This window comes from Pseudorca crassidens, chromosome 6 (assembly GCF_039906515.1).
Source record: "Pseudorca crassidens isolate mPseCra1 chromosome 6, mPseCra1.hap1, whole genome shotgun sequence".
Taxonomy (NCBI): Eukaryota; Metazoa; Chordata; class Mammalia; order Artiodactyla; family Delphinidae; genus Pseudorca; species Pseudorca crassidens.
In genome coordinates, this window is record NC_090301.1 from 45,669,185 (window position 1) to 45,687,162 (window position 17,978).

At 34.4% G+C, this 17,978-nt stretch overlaps 1 protein-coding gene across 13 annotated transcripts in view; it reads right to left on the reverse strand.

The window, feature by feature from the left end:
• GULP1 (GULP PTB domain containing engulfment adaptor 1) overlaps positions 1–17,978 on the reverse strand; it is a 266,982-nt gene that overhangs the window by 148,741 nt on the left and 100,263 nt on the right. Inside the window, exon 1 of one of the 13 annotated variants that reach the window (XM_067741243.1) lies at positions 8,138–8,199. The exons of the other annotated variants lie outside the window; for them this stretch is intronic. The gene's annotated coding sequence lies outside the window, so the exon portion shown is untranslated. Of the gene's footprint in view, positions 1–8,137; positions 8,200–17,978 lie in introns of those variants that run through there. 13 annotated transcript variants of the gene reach the window in all.

A 17,978-nucleotide genomic window follows, 5' to 3' on the forward strand; every position in this document is an offset into this window, starting at 1 on the left:
TCTTCATTGGTATTGAGAACTGGGATTCTTAATGCAGGTGAAAGAAGATGCATATGTGAAACAGAAATAGTTAAGTAAAAGCTCTACAGTCCTGATTTCAAACTGGAACAATCAGTGTAAACTCAAGACCTATTTTTATCTTTAAAAAAAAAGGAATATTGAAAGGTTAGAAACAACCAACGCCAGTATCAATGGGCAGCACTCTGGCACCCAAGTTTTGGTCTTGAAAAATAGTACTTCCCACTGAAGAACCAAAGTTCCTTGGACAAATGGCTGATTCAATGTCTGGGACAGGAATTGTACATAGTCTAATAAGTATAAGGTTGAAAAGGCCCCAATGGAAAACTCATCATCAATTAGAATAATAACTGAAATTGATTGAAACATGTCAAATATGTCTAAATTCATGAGCTAATAAGAATAAGAAAGGATAATTCATCTCTCAACATTGAAAAAATGCTAGAAAACAAATTCATTATTTTGAGAGCCAGCAAATAAAGGGAAAGAACCAATCATTTATCTTGACTTTCCTATGTAAACTATTTCATTAGTTAACACAATAGTAGATGAAGGGCAGTTTTTTCTTTAGAAGTATCCTGCTAGTAACTGTAAAAGTAATGATAGAATTGGAACATTCATTTTCAATCCCTAATAAATTAGTGGACCCATTGAGCATCAGTGGCTACTTAATGTCAAACAAGAAAAGTTATATAACACCTGATGAAAGAACACTACACCACTATGAGACAGATTTGCCAAAAGAAAATCAAACCTGATTCTGATCAAAATCTGTATCATTAACATTTTACAGAAAATTCAGAGAACTGAGGAACACGTTAAACTACTCCACAGGGATGCCATCATTAAAATTCAGATGGTGAGAAACCCTACAGCACAAAGGACCAGGCTTCTTCAACATTTATTTGTTACATGGGGGGAAAAAGAAAGAAAGATTAAGGAGAGAAAATTACTGCTTAAATGATACTGAAAAGACACATGAAAAATTGTAAATTATGGACTTGTTAAGGATTATAGGTTATATTTAAAACAAGCAAATTGAAAACACTATGATGTTTATCAGACAACTGGGAATTTAAACATGGCTAGCTATTGATGCTATTAAAGAATTATTATTTTCATGTCATAATGGCATAGCAATTACATTTAAAATGGTTTTATCTTTTAGAGATTCAAACAGAAGTACTCATGGGTGAAATTAGAGAATGTTGGAATTTGCATCAAAATAATACTAGGAAGAGGGGTAAGGAAAAACGTACGGATGAACAGAATGGCCATGCATGGAAATTGCTGAAGGTGGGTGAGAGATACATGAGGGTTCATTACACTACCGTGAACTCTGCACATGTCTGAAACTTTTCATAATAAAAATTAAAAACAATTTACAACTATTATAGTGAATTCAATTCAACTGATATTAGTAATTTTGATAAAGCATTTTTTATATTATAAAATTTACACTTGTAAAAATTTTAAAGGATTAAAAGAGTCGCAATTTTTAATAGGTATATTTCATGTGTTGTTAGTTAGTAGTCCTCTTTGCTATCAATTCAAATAACAATCTCAGCTACTCAACTTTACATCTGACCATCTAATTCAACAGAAAGGTTTCTATCACAAGGCCGGAGAATGATTCCTCCAATAGCTGCACATTTAAGAAGACACGATTATTTTTTTAATACCTGTAGTAAATGAAATACCAAAATATCCTGAAATGAGGCAAAGATAGACCTGACTTTAAAGAAGGTTTATTTTCAAGACTGAAACTCAAGTACACACACACATATATATATACACACATACATAAACATATATATTGTGTGTATATGCATATACATATATACACATATAGAAACATAATATATACATATATATTTTTAAAAATAGAAACATGATGGAAGTCTGAAAATAAGTAAAAAGAAATAAATTTTAAAAGTGCTATTTTCAACTCAACTTCATCCATTTTAAAATGTTAATTTGTGAACATTTATATTTCTGTTAACTCATAATGAAAATGATTTTGACATGTTAAATTTTTCACAATAATACCTTTAACTGACTTTTTAGTTACTAAAATTATATGGAGCTCAAAAATACAGATTAGCACAGAAATTTTGTTTTTCATCACATTTTTAAAATTTAAAATAATTCTTTCTCAGGAATTTCTAAAACAGTATGTTTTACAAGGATGTAGTATTCTTAAAATGCAATCAGGTCATAGACATGGAATTTTTGGAAGAATCTATTGTTTTATTTAAAATTAATGAAAGAGGCATAAGGGTGTATGCAGCATTGCACAGCAGAAAGAATACTACCATAGGAATAGATTAAAACTGGTTCTAATTATCATTTTCATTATCTATATGGCCAAGGGTAAATCACATATTGTCTGGAATTTAATTTCTTTCATTAGGACTATAAAGTGGGAATAAATTGTTTCTACAAACACATACACCAGTTTTAAAGGAATAAAGATATTTCCTCATCTTTAAAACGGGATAAAAAATTTCTATACTTTACTGGGCTCTTTGAGTGTAGTGCTACAGAAAAGCAGGGCACAATTATAAACAAATAGGGTTTCTCAAAAACTCACCTTCAGCTGGTAGAACTTGACTTTTTTCATCCTCAGAAGCAGTGAATAAACTGGAAACAGCTAAAGAAAAGAAGCCATCCGTGCTTGACTTTTGAAAAGCAGACCATATAGTACTAAAGGTTAACCTGAATCTCTACCTGATTTGTGAACAGCTCATCTTCTAGGCAGTACTTCTCAGAAAGGAGGTCAAAGAGATGTTTGAGGAGTCCAGGGGTCTGGAAACTGAAGCAGCATAGAAATAAATAGTGCCTCTATAGGGTCAGTGCCTCTAATTAGCACAGGCAAGAGAAACTCCACTGCTCTCATGTAGTCACAGTAAGAAAGAGAGTCTTATTACATTCTATAACCTGTGTGTCCTGGAAAAGGCTTAGGAAAGAAAAAGGTATTTTCAGTAACAGTTGAGAAAATTTCTTTTTAATGTGCTGCAGGGTTTTTTTCTCCTAAATCAAAATTCCTGCCTGAGTTCAAAACTGACTAATATTTTACTAAAATTCTCTATTTAATTTGAATGCTTATTTACTTTAAATAGATGTGCACATATTCAACTAAATTAGAAAATACATCAGAGCTTCATAATATAAAGTGAAAAGCAAATCTAAACTAAGTTCTACTTTTAAGGTTCATGTTTGCCAAACAACAAATAAAACATCAAACCAACAAAGGCTATTTAAGTGTAGGAAAATGTTGAAGGAATGGCCTATCATTTAGTTCCAGGAATGAATTTATGAGTATATGTGTATATTTATATATACGTATACAGAGAAATCATATGTAAGTTATATATATGTGTGTGTATGTGCGGTAGGTGTGTGTAGTGTATGTGTAATATATATGTACATGTGTATATATACACATACATACATATTTGTACAAGCATGACAACTGAATTTATTCTTAGAAATTAACCAATTACTATGGTTAAATTTATTGTTTCAAAAGGCCATTGAGGGCTGCCCTGGTGGTGCAGTGGTTGAGAGTCCGCCTGCCGATGCAGGCGACACGGGTTCGTGCCCCGGTCCAGGAAGATCCCACATGCTGCGGAGCGGCTGGGCCCGTGAGCCATGGCCGCTGAGCCTGCGCGTCCGGAGCCTGTGCTCCGCAGCGGGAGGGGCCGCAGTGGTGAGAGGCCCGCGTACCGGGAAAAAAAAAAAAAAAAAAAGGCCATTGATATGAGCTAATTCCAAGTTAAATTTATCACTAATTAACACTTCAAATGAAACCTGATGAATTCGAGACTGAAATATTAAAAGGAATTTGGAGAATTTTGAGAGGAATAAACACAGTATTTAAGGGGTATAATACATGATGGATAAAAAAAAAGTAAACTTAAAGAGAAATGAAAAGGTCAAGAAAATAACAGTATGTCCAGAGGTTATTCAATGTTTATCTATATTGTGAATGAATTTTTTTTTAATTTTGAATTTTTTGACATGAGAAATATTTTAAAAATAAAGAAAATATGAAGAAGGAGGTTCAACACTTCACTTTTGAATAAAAACAAAGAACTGCTACTTAGCTCTACTTGAGGTGTTTTTCCATATGAAAGCAAAAAGCAGCGAGAGTCATATTTCTAAAAATGAAGATGTGATTTTCCATTCTCCTGCTAAGTCCTTCATACTTCCATTCTGCAGCTCTACCTGTCCCTCTGCCTATAAAGCTTTTTCCCATATTAAGCATGTATTTCAGTGCTCCACTCCCAAAAAGATGGCCACTCCCTCCATACAAGTCTCCATATATTCTCTGTCACACTATTTGAAATTATTAATTTATACATACTTTCACTCTATTAAACCAAAAAGATTCTCAAATGCAAAAGCTATGCCTTCTTTATGGTTTTCACCCCAAACCTGCCACATATGAGACAAAAAAAAATTTAATTGATTGATAAATGACTGAACGAGTGGATGGAACAAAAACAAGGCTGGTGATGATATACAGATTGCCCACAAACACATGAAAGGATGCTCAACATCACTAATAGTTAAAGAAATGCAAATCAAAACTACAATGAGGTATGACCTCACACAGGTCAGAATGGCCATCATCAAAAAATCTACAAACAATAAATGCTGGAGAGGGTGTGGAGAAAAGGGAACCCTCTTGTACTGTTGGTTGGAATGTAAATTGATACAGCCACTATAGAGAACAGTACGGAGGCTCCTTAAAAATATAAAATAGAACTACCATATGACCCAGCAATCCCACTACTGGGCATATACCCTGAGAAAACCATAATTCAAAAAGAGTCACGTACCACAGTGTTCATTGCAGCACTATTTACAATAGCCAGGACAAGGAAACAACCTAGGTGTCCACTGACAGATGAATGGATAAAGAAGATGTGGTACATATATACAATGGAATATTACCCAGCCATAAAAAGAAATGAAATTGAGTTATTTGTAGTGAGGTAGATGGACCTAGAGTCTATCATACAGAGGGAAGTAAGTCAGAAAGAGAAAAACAAATACCGTATGCTAACACATGTATATGGAATCTAAATTTTAAAAATGGTTCTGAAGAACCTAGGGGCAGGACAGGAATAAAGACACAGATATAGAGAATGGACTTGAGGACACAGGGAGGGGGAAGGGTAAGCTGGGACGAAGTGAGAGAGTGGCATGGACATATATACACTACCAAATGTAAAACAGATAGCTAGTGGGAAGCAGCTGCATAGCACAGGGAGATCAGCTCGGTGCTTTGTGACCACCTAGAGGGGTGGGATAGGGAGGGTGGGAGGGATACACAAGAGGGAGGGGATATGGGGATATATGTATATGTATAGCTGTTTCACTTTGTTATACAGCAGAAACTAACACACCATTGTAAAGCAATTATGCTCCAATAAAGATGTTAAAAATAATAATAAAATAAAATAGATAACCAACAAGGACCTACTGTATAGCACGGAGAAATCTACTCAATAATCTGTAATAACCAACATGAGAAAAGAATCTGAAAAAGAATGGATATATGTATATGTATAACTAATTCACTTTGCTGTATACCTGAAATTAACACAATATTATAAATCAACTATACTCCAATAAAAATTTAAATAGATAAATAATTTTAAAAATTAAAATAAATAAAATTTTTCAAAAGGCTGGCAACGATAACCCTTCATGTTTTTAATCTGAAATTTTAGTAAAAATTTTCTAAAAGAAAAAATATATTTTGGCATATTGACATTTTATTGTTGTATTAACTCCTACATCCCTCTGTAAACACAAAACACACACACACCACAACACACACACACACACACACGCATGCACACATAAGCACACAAATATTCCAAGTTAAAATATAAACTCTGTTAGTTTGGACTTCACATATTTAAAATTTCATAATTTTTACATAGGTAGGGCTACCAAAGTTATTAATGACTGTGACTGATTCAAAAGATTTAAATGGGGGAAATAAAAGTTCCTCCTTAAAAGAACAAATCTGCTCTTTGTCAATGAGGAGGTGAGACCAAATAATCAATAAGGATCTTTTGAATTCTCATTTTAAACAATTTTTCCCATGATGTCAGACTTCCATTAAGATTGGATACACTCATGTTTTACAAAGGAACAGCCTTTTAAAATGAAGTGAAAATAGTTTTTCAAATGATAGCATAGTTGAATAAATATGAACTAATTCTCTAGACATTCTATAGTAATGTATTTTTTGCTATTTTTAACTAATTCGAATAAATTATAGTATATAGTTACCACTGGGGGGGAAAAACTGTTAAAATGCATCTTCCTTCCTGCTAGCAAAGGCCACCTGAGCTATTCCCATAATTTAGGGTGTGTAGGCAATTTCTGGCACAGAAAGTAAAGAAAGTAAGTAAAGTGTAAGTAAAGTAAGTAAAGAAAGTATAAAGAAACTATTGGGTAATTCTAGCAAATAGCACTAGTTTGAGCAAATGTTAACAAAACAACAATCCTTCATAATCCAACGAGCCATGCTTTAAAAGCTCCCAGCGTTCGATAAGAGATAACGGGACAACGAACAATTGGAAACTGGAATTTTAAAAACAATATATAATTAAAAATTGAAATTAAAAAAAAAAAGAAAACCACAAACACAAAAAAACTGTTAACGATGAAAACTTATTATGCCAGGCCTTAGTATGGCTTGACTTGGAAATTTAGTTTCAGAGGCTTTTGTGAATATACCAAGGAAAGAGGACCTAGGTGTATCTTATTCCACAGGCCACCAACAAATATTTGCTTAACGGAGAAAAAATTAATATATAGTATAGGAGAGAACCTGACAGATGCTTAACATTATTGAGTGATAGCAATGCTCAATCTCATCTGTGATCAAACACTATGAAGTATCCTCCTAAGGATAAACTTATTACAAATAAGAAGTGAAAATTCAATTATGGAGAAACTTTCAGTTTCAGCTCTGATATGCAAAAAGCTTGGAAGTTTCACTGTATTTTGTCCTTACAAGATAATGCTGTACAAAATGAAAATCAATGACTTTTCTCAGACGTGATTAATAAAACATGTAACTATGAAAGAATTAAAAAAAAAAAAGATAACGGGAAAAGGAATTTCCTGTCATGGGTGAGATGCGGCAACAAAAACAACCAAATTGACTCTGCTTTACAGAACAATGAAAAGAAAACAACCTTATATTTGTATTATTTCACACATATTTGAATTTGCTGGATTCTCACTGTCCCAGTTTTAAAATAGAGTTTAACTGTTAAGTATTTTGAAAAATTTCCTGATGTAGACAAAAAATATTTTCTGGGCACCCAAAACTTTTTCAAAAACAGAAATTATAATACTTTTTCAAAAACTCAATCTTCACCATTGTGATCTGGCATTTACCTGAAAATGAATAAAGCTTACCAGACTTTAGAAACAAGTATTCAAATATATTTACCCAGGACTTGCCCGGTGTCACAGTGGTAAGAATCCACCTGCCAATGCAGGGGACATGGGTTCGAGCCCTGGTCCGGGAAGATCCCACATGCTGTGGAGCAACTAAGCCTGTGTGCCACAACTACTGAGCCTGAGCTCTAGAGCCTGCAAGCCACAACTACTGAGCCCATGTGCCTAGAACCCATGCTCTGCCACAACAGAAGCACCACAATGAGAAGCCTGCACACTGCAACGAAGAGTAGCCCTCACTCACCACAACTAGAGAAAGCCAGCACAAAGCAACGAAGACCCAATGCAGCCACAAATAAATAAATAAATAAATTTAAATATATATATATTTACCCAACTATATCTGATTAAATGCAGTAAATGTCTTGCATGTTTTGTATGCTTTTTATTCATCTTTCAATTGAATATATTCAAGAGCTTGCCATACCATGGCTTGTCTTCATAAATGGCAAATCCTGTCTCTGAATTATCACTGACAGTCTCCCTTCATGTAGGACACAAAGTCCACAAACTGATATAGGTGAATGAAAGCTGCGACTGATGCCAATTTTCTGATTGTCAGTCCATCTCTTCCATCTCAAGACTAAAAAAAGCAAGATTGATATGACCTGAAAGGACTTACCAATTGAGTCCTAAAACTCAGCGTCTAGCCTTGTGATTTGTTGTAATCAATCTGAGAAAAGACCCAGTGTCCTTGTACTTTACTTACTCCAGTCCAGTTGCCTTAGTTAACCTCTGGTTGGCATTTCCCTTTGTAAAAAAGTGATATGTATATGTATACAATTTACATGCCATAGAGCTCACTCATTTAAAATACACAATTCAGTGGTTTTTAGAATATTTACCAAGTTGTGCAACCATCACCACAATCTAATTACATTTATGCAGAACATTTTCATCACCCCAAAAAGATCTCTCAAAGGAAGAACAGAAGAAAGAAAGGGAAAAAGAGGAAGAGAGAGAGAGAGAAGTAAGTAAGGATGAGAAGAGAAAAGCTACATAGAAAGAATTTCATTTAAAAGAGTGAAAATAATGCTTACAAAAAATAAAAATTAAAAAAAAACATTGGAAATATAAATTCAATAAAATTTTTAAAGTATATTTCTCATTTTATTCTAGATGCTTATATCCTTCCTTCCTTTTTCATAATTAATATTATTAATTAGTCACAGGATGGGCAAAAGATTCCTGGAATAGGGCTTTGTGCTCTAAAATATAGCACTGGGGCATCTTGATTTAGTTTTATCACTTTGCAAACCGAGAAATTCACTTTTAACTGAGAGTGGTTGCACTCATTCCATGTTACCTTGAGGAATTTTGAAATAATGAAGGTATTTTTGTAATTGAGGCGGTGAGACTGTAACTAGGGACTCTCATCTCCTCAGCATTATTCCAACTCTATTTCTTACTTATGATATGGCTGTGATTTTATGCTTACCATACCTGACTTCTACCCTAGACCACCACTAACTTAGCTTAGCTTGCTGCTAATGGAAAAAGCTGATGACGCCTATCAAGACTGAAGATTAGTTCTATCTGCTTCACCTTTGTCTTTGTCCCTTATTTCTTGCTTTTCAGGACTAGCGAGCCAGAGATTTCTGACTTAGATAATGTTCCGGCTGCAAGCAAGACTTGATGGCTACCTGGAATCATGTGACCAAGACATCATCTCTGAAAATACAAGATTGCCCCCTCTCCAGCTTGTAGCCCTTTCTTTTCCCTACGTAATCTCCCAGCCAAACCTGGGGAATTGGGAGTTGGTTCTTTGGGACATGAGTCCACATTCATCCCAGGATTACTGGCTTCCTCAACAAAGCTATCTTTCCTTTTGCCTACCACTTGTCTCTCAGTATTGTATTCTTGAGCAACGAGCAGCCAAACCTGAGTTAGGTAACATTTTCCTTTAATTCTTACTGTAACACTCATTTTCAGGACTCAGTTGGAAAGTCCTTTCAGGGTCTTAGCAATCTTGTGCTTTTTAGTCTCCTGATGGAAGAGATGGACTGGCAATCAGAAGACTGGAATCAGCTGCAGCTTTAATTCACCCCTATTCAACTATTCTTTCTTTTCTAAGGTCATGTTCCAGGTACTTCTATTCTTTCTTCTCCAATTGCAAACAACTTTTTTCTCTGATTTGCTCTACACTGACAAAGGATTTAGACAGACATTAACATTTCATCTAAACATACTTTTCTTTGAAATTTGCTAGGTCAGAAGAATAAATGTCACATTCCCCAAATTATCATGGGCCTCTTCAAAAAGCCAACTCCCAGGAATTATCATTAAACTTTTCAAGTATCTGGGCTACATTTCACAGATGGATATACAGAGTCCTGCAGTCTTCTGAGATAAAGTTGCCTTATTACTTAGATCAAATAGATTTTATCTGAGATCATGTTAGCTGGCCCTGAGATATAGAAACCATAGTAGCCTTCATGCTATAGTCTTTAAAAAAAAAGTCCCCCAAATGTGCCCTTTGCTCTTGTCTGCAAAATACACAATTTCCTTAGATTTACTCCTTATGCTATCAGAGGCTCCAATGAACTATATGAAGAAAATTCTCCAGATCACATTAATCTATAGCAAGGAATCTTGGTTATTTGCAAAGCAATCTGAGACTGTTAAAATGAAGCAAGTGAATTTTAAGTTCTTAAATACTGCTCAAGTCATTTTTAAACACTGCATTTGAACATCTTAAGACTTATTCCACATGATAACATATATACTCCTCATGTAATACTATGCCATAAAACCAAGAATTATAATTTATTACAAAGGAATTATAACACCACCTATTCACTCTGTTAGAATCCTGTTTTATAATAATAAAACAGTCATGCAAATTAATTCCACTTAAGAAATTATAAATTAGTCTAATTATATAAAGTTTGTTTTTTGAAGAAATCAGAACTATTTCTGTCATTGTGTGATTTAAAAATTTACACAGATTCAAATACATAAATTGAAATCATTTTCCTGTCACAAATATCATTTTAGAATAGAACAAAATTACAAGCCCCTGACATATTACAAAAACTCCTTTTAATGATTATAGCATTGAGTTCTAAGAGGAATTGCCAAGCTAATGACATATTAAACCTTTCCAGCTTCAGCATTCTTTTGAACACTCTGGGAGGGCAAGCATCTTATCTGTCAAATCCTCCACTTAGTTCTTGCTAAATTAAGCTCTAAAAAATACACAAATTACTATTTTTGCAATGAAGATTACTGAAGTGTTATGATTTAGAATACCAGCCTACTGGCTAGAATCATACTAATAAGTCATAAAACTGATTTGTCTAATGGTTACACAGCTGTAGTCAATCTTCCAATTTAAAAATATATTTATGTAGCTTCTTTGTAAAGAAAATGACAGAATTCAGTAGACATATAACAAAAACTGGTCACCAACTAGAAGCATATAAAAATCAATCAATACCTAAAAACATTTTCCTTATATTATAAAACACTAACTTAAGTTTATTTTAATACATTAAAAAAATTTAGTGTTTAATCAAGCAAATTGAAACAGGAACATCTCTCAACAGATACAATAACTGACTTATATAATATGATTTATTCCCCGAATAGTCATTTTAACATTTAGTCATAATTAGTGCATAAAGTAAAAGTATAGATTTTTAAATTATTAATTTCTTTTATTTAGAGACAATGCCAGAGAATTTGAAAATCTAAAAAATACATAAAAGGGATAAACAGACTTCTCTCAAGAAATACTCCATCTTTAAAAGAAGTAACAAAAGTATCTTTCAATCATTCAATCCCTTATTTAAGCAATTATTTACTGTGAATTTATATTGTGGATGATATTTTAATACAAGCGAACAAGACAGAATTAACCTATGCCTGATGGAGCTGATACACTATCAGGGAAGACAGAAATTGGAGAAAAAAATAATTGAACACATAATGAGAAGAAAAAAAAATACCTAGGGTACTAAGGTGGCATATTATAAGAAAACCTTAACTGGTGTAAAAAAAGTCAAGGGGTCCTTTTTGGAGGAAGTAATGTTTAAACTACAATTTGAAAGATATAAGTGAGGTTTACCAAGCAGAAGGAACAGGGTGTGCAAAGGTCTGAGGGTGTGCAAACATGGCATTCAAAAAACTGAAAACAGGCCAATAAGGATGAAGAGTGGAGAAAAGGGGAAGTAGTGACAACAGACAGAACTGAAGAGATGAGACCAGGAAGAAACCTGTTGGGCACATTAAGCCTTGTAATAGGAAGCAACTGAAGTTGCCTGGGAGATATTAAATCTGCATGTAAATTTACATATTAATATATGCATACTGCTGAAGTAAATACTAGAAGAGTTAAAAAGCTTTTGCTTGTAGCTCAGGCAAAAGATGATGGTAGAGAAACAAGGTTGTCTCTGAGATTGGAAGCAAGTGAATGCCTTATATTTTAAAAGTCTGAAAGACAAGATTTAGTGTCTGAATGTAAGGGAATGTGGAAGACAGACAAAGTAATCACAGAATTAAGGCTTTAGCAGCAGTGTGAAGCCCCAGTAGATCTGGAAGAGTGGACTACTTCTAGGAAACAGATACAGGTCTTCCAGTCAAAGAGAAGCTGCCTTACCTGACTTGATACAGTTTTAGATTAACTGTTTAATCAAATTTGCTGTTCAAGGAGCTTAAGCCCTTCATGAAAACTGAAAGATGATTGGAAACTTTTACAAAGACCTCAGAGTGAAGGGTGAAACCATGATGCTTTTGCATTTAAATGTACATTGGATTTATCATCAATAAAAACAAGGAACTGTTATAAAGTATTTATTAAAGATGAAAACGAACAACATAATATTTAATTGGGCTTTGTAAAATCGCCATCATTTTCTTATAAAATTGGGGACATAAATCCTGATCCAGAAACATGGAATTACTGCAGAGGAAAGATAAATGATAATCAAGGTGCACTCTAAGAAGCACCAAAAAAGCAGATAAAAAAATGAGCATAATTTGCTTACAAGGCTGACTGAAAATTTTGTCGTAGCAATTTGCAAGTATGAAATATTTAAAATCATAGCATCAGGCATCTCTAAACTACAGCTTGTATCTATTAGGTGGTTAAGGAGAGAGTACATATTATCCTGAGACAAAAAAAAACAACAAAATACCTCAGGAGGAAAATGCTTCTTAGTATTGGAGTATTGGAAGAGAATCATTGAATCATGAAAATTAACATCCTGCACATAAATTGATGTTCTGTCTCAAACCCAGCAGCAATTCAAGTTCAAGTCAGCAATCTTCTGACTTGAGTTGTCACAGAAAATTCATAGAAAATGCTCTAATACATAGTTGCAGACTTATTAGCCAAAAACATTATCAGTGACTATAAGCAGTAACGTAGCCCTATCTTGGGTGTTGCCAACATGTGAATACACCTGGCTAATTCTATAAAAATAACAGAAACAGTTCAATATGTAATCAATAAAACTTATAGATACAGAAAGATTATGCTTAAGATACTGATCTATGAGTAACCTCTCAAAGAGAGCCTAAATTGTATCCTTAATATAAGTGTTCCAGCAACATGAAGAGACAGACCAATCCACAATGAACAGGAATAGACATGTGTGAAATTTTGAGGAGCATAGGAAGATAACCAACAATTTGAAGTAAGGGATGGGGTTGTCCTTGTCTATCGATGGAAGCGAGGAGGGATGGATAGTTAAATCCACAGATACAGAAGTGGAATTTAACCTTCACATAGTCCATGCTTCTGTATATTGTTCATGGACACCTCTATGGGGTCTTTCTTACTATGAATATATTCTTTTGTACTTGAATGGGAATTTCAAACTATAAAATGTTGGCACTGTCTGAAGCCTAACAACTTCTACATATTGGTTAGATTTATCTGTAAGACATTAGTTTTCAGTTATTTAATGATTTCATTACATTTTCCATTATTATTTTATTTTAAAAAAATAAGCAAAAAACTGAAAAGGCAGGTTCTATTTTTAAAGAACTTCCTCAATTCAAGGCCATGGAAATTGAGAAGGAAGAGGCTGCAGTAATGTTCTTGCACTGGAATGTAAGCCCAGAAGGGCAGGGGTTTTGTCTATTTTGTTTCCTACTGAAGCCACAGTGCCTAGAACAGTGCCAGGTACCTGGTGGTTGTTCCCTAAATATTTGCAGAATGGAAGAGGGAATGAATGAATGAATATAATCTCAGATCATGACTAAGTAGCACAGGTCCACACACTGAGACCACCAATTCCAGCAACTTAAAGTACCTGCCTAGGAAAGCTGGAATAATGTCCTCAAATGCCCATATCTACATTCTCACCCTTGTAGGCTTGAGGCAGGGAGAAGCGAGACAAAGTACAAGAAGTAGCCAGATCTTACACTGCACTCGTACACATCTGATATTATTTCTGAAAATATCAGCAATATGCACCTTTAATAACACTTATTAAGAAGTACTGTGAGATGCTCAACATCGCTAATCATCAAGGAAATGTAAATCAGAACCACAATGAGATATCATCTCACATCTTTCAGAATGGCTATCATCAAACAAGAACACAAATAACAAATGTTGGCAAGGATGTGGGAAAAAGGGAACCCTTGTACACTGTTAGTGAGAGTGTAAACTGGTGCAGCCACTGTGGAAAACGGTATGAAAATTTCTAGAAAACTAAAAACAGAACTACCATATCACCCAGCAATTCCACTCCTGGGTACATATCCGAAAAAAAGGCACTAATTCGAAAAGATACATGCACCCCAAAGTTCACAGCAGCATTATTTACAATTGCCAAGATATGGAAGCAATCTAAGTGTCCATCAACAGATAAATGAATAAAGAAGATATACATTGGAATACTACTCAGCCATAAAAGAACAAAATCTTGCTATTTGCAGCAACATGGGTGGACCTGGAGGGCATCATGCTAAATAAATTAAGTCAGACAGAGAAAGACAAATACTGTATGATATCACTTATATGTGGAATCTATAAAATACAACAAACTAGTGAATATAACAAAAAAGAAGCAGACTCACAAATATAGAAAACAAACTAGTGGTTACCAATGGAGAGAGGGAAGAGGGGAAGGCCTATATAGAAGTGGACTTTTAAAAATATATGTTAAATAATACATACTATTGTCTATATTCATGCATCATACCAAATCATACTGACTAGTTACTGAAATAGTTTGATTCTGTACTACTGAAAACATTGATGACCCAGCAATTTTGCAAGTCGGAAAAAACAAAGGACTCCAAAAGATTCCATGTTTCCTCAGCATTATACTTACGGGTATCAGGGGTAGAAGAAAAAAGTGTTCAACACCTTTTCAACACTAACTTAAAGGGTTTGTTTGCAATGAAATATTAAGAATATGACTGGAAATCTGTTAGGCTTGGGAATAATAAAGTTAAACCACATTATATCTAGGTTTGGCAATGGAAAGAAACAAGCCAGTGCTAAAAAGCTAAAAATCTACAGTATAACCTTGGAATAAAAACAATGAAAATATTTTTGTTACTATTTGGAAACTTCCAAAGCTCAGAAGACAGAAAAAACATTCTGTATGCCCTACCACGCAGATAGACCCATGCACAATGCTCTCTATTTCTAGAATAAATATCCAGTCATTATAAAAGACTGACAAAATAGAGTGCCCTCTGCTACTTTTTAAAGTGGGTTCAATTTATTTCCTAAATGAGGGTTGGGATGGAGAAAAGGTGCACTCTTTACTTTTTTGCATTCCAATACTTTGTTTTCTATCAGAGTTTATTTTCTTCAGCATTGTTTATACTGTCCCTGAGAAGTGAGAATAAACAGTGAGAAAAACAGCTCAAACTCTACACAGAGAATAAATGTCTCAAACTCTACACAGACAAAAAAATTTTCTCCCTGTTGTTAAGCTACACTTATCAGGAAATAACTTACTGAAACTCTGATAATATTTGAGACTGAAATATTTTCTATGGTTTTAGTGTTGAAATATCTGACAATGTTATAACGTAAAAATTATACATCATACTATAATTTTGAAAAGAATTATGCAAAAAGAAACCAAAGAAGGCAGCATTCTCAAAAAATAATTTTTGTTTTGGAGCGATATAATGACCTTTGTCCTCCATCTTCATTCCTGATTTTTAACACTATTTCTAACATTTCAAAGATACAGTGGAATTTTAGGTTGAAATATTTCTCATCTATGCTTTGGCCTAGTTGAAATGTTAAAGGAATATGATCAAGTTTTTAATTCACTTGATTTCTGCTTTACTCTCTTCTATTCAAGGAATATCTCTCCCATCCCTCGCTGTTACATGTAAATTGCACTGTGCTTAGTTTATTAACTCTTGTTATCTCAGTCCTGTAATCTGTCTTCAAAGAGAGTGAGGGAGGGCTTCCCTGGTGGCGCAGTGGTTGAGAGTCCGCCTGCCAATGCAGGGGACGCGGGTTCGTGTCCCGGTCCAGGGGGATCCCACGTGCCGCGGAGGGGCTGGGCCCGTGGGCCATGGCCACTGAGCCTGCGCGTCCGGAGCCTGTGCTCCGCAACGGGAGAGGCCACAACAGTGAGAGGGCCGTGTACCGGGAAAAAAAAAAAAAAAAAAGAGAGTGCGGGAAGAAAGGGTAACTTTGGTAGTAGGGTTCCCTGATTCTCCTCATCGTTGCTGATATCTGAACACTTCAGTGTTTTCCTCTAACCCGAACTCACATCCTCCATGTCCAGACCACAAAAGATAAACCGGGCTTCTGCAGGTTTGAATACCTACCTGACTAAGCTCCTCTGCGGTATCACAACTAAGCAACTAGTTACTCACCCCTGAACTCAAGGCTTCTCCAGGAATCTGGAACCTACCATTTATGAGAATGGCACACTCTTAGTGTCACACCAACCTTTGGTAAGGGTCCTCCCCAGGGCATATCTTGAGTTGTGGCTTCCTTCTCAAATCTGACACTACATCCTTTTTTGAATTTCTCATACTTTCTGGTCTATTGAAGGTTCTCTGATTTATTTTCTAACACAGTTCTATAATGAATTACATATATTTATTTTCTGTTCTATCCAGGGATAGATATTATTCAGTGGGATATTACTGTGTGTGCTTGGTTTATCATAAAGAATAGAAAATTTGTAATTTTCTTCTCAAAATAAAATTTAATATCAAGTATAAGCTTAAATTATCAAAGGGGATATCAAAAACTCTTTTAATATTCTCATTACCCTGAAAACTTACTATTGCTGTTTGCATCAGTGTTATCTTAGAACAAGGAACTAATGTTTTACTTTCTCAAAATGATGTTTTCATCCTTTCTAGTTAAACAAAATAAGAGATTTATCTTTGAATCTCTTTATACTAGAAAACATGTAAATAAAACTATAAACAGAATATGAAGTAAGAGAAGAGTTAAGGGATCTGAAATAAATGAAATATGAGGAGAATGAGAGGTACAAAAATGTGGGAGAAGATGAAATGTGTAACGTGTATAGCAGCCAGCTGTATGTCAGATCTTCCCACTAGAAGAAGACAAGGGAATACTGATGAAGTGCTTGATATTTTTGAATTAAAATACTTTCTCTCACGTTCATCTACGTTTCTTCATGCAGTAGAGTGTAATGGGTAAAATAAAGACTCTCATGTACTAGAGTGTAATGGATAAAATAAAGACTCTTCCTGGGTTCTAATCCCCTCTCTACCATTTGATCTTGGGCAAGTTTACTTTACTACTTTCTGCCTAAGCGTTCTCATCTGTAAACTGAGTTTCCTACCTCAAAATATCTCTGTGCGGATTAGATATGTTCATTTGTAAGGACAGCTTAAAACGGTGCCTGACACTAAACATGTAAGTGTTAGCCATAATAATTCATAGTATTAAAGTTGCTAGGACTGCCGTGGCAGATTCTTAATTCTCAGGAGTTTAGAAAACTCTACTCAAGAATGGGAAGATGGAGGGGAGAAGCACATAAACTCCAAGCAAGTAGATTCTCCAGTAGAATTTCAGGTTCATAGTCCTAATTAAGTGAAATTTTACATAGGACAAGTCACCTAAAATATTTTTGGGATAGGCTAACTAAATGATATAAGGGATATAAACTTGCTTTAAAAAAGTCACTCTCCACTGAAACGTAAGTGCACTTTTTTCTTATAATTATTGTTATCTATTTTCTTTTAAAATAATTAACCAAGAAATGTATTTCTAGTATATCTATTACTAGAGTTTATTTGAAACTATTTTTAAAGAAAGAAGGTCTGCTTACTTTATAGTCATTAGCAAGTAAAATGTTTGAACTTTGAACTATCCTTAAACAGCAAAATATTTATTCATCATCCCAGGTCAGGATTAGCAAATAATTTTATCGAGGAATCAAAGTAAACAATGCTATTTAAGCAACTAACAAAATTCTGAAGAAAAACAAAAACTCCCACAGAAGTATCAAATGATTTTCCTAATTGCAAGTACTGGCCAGCATTCG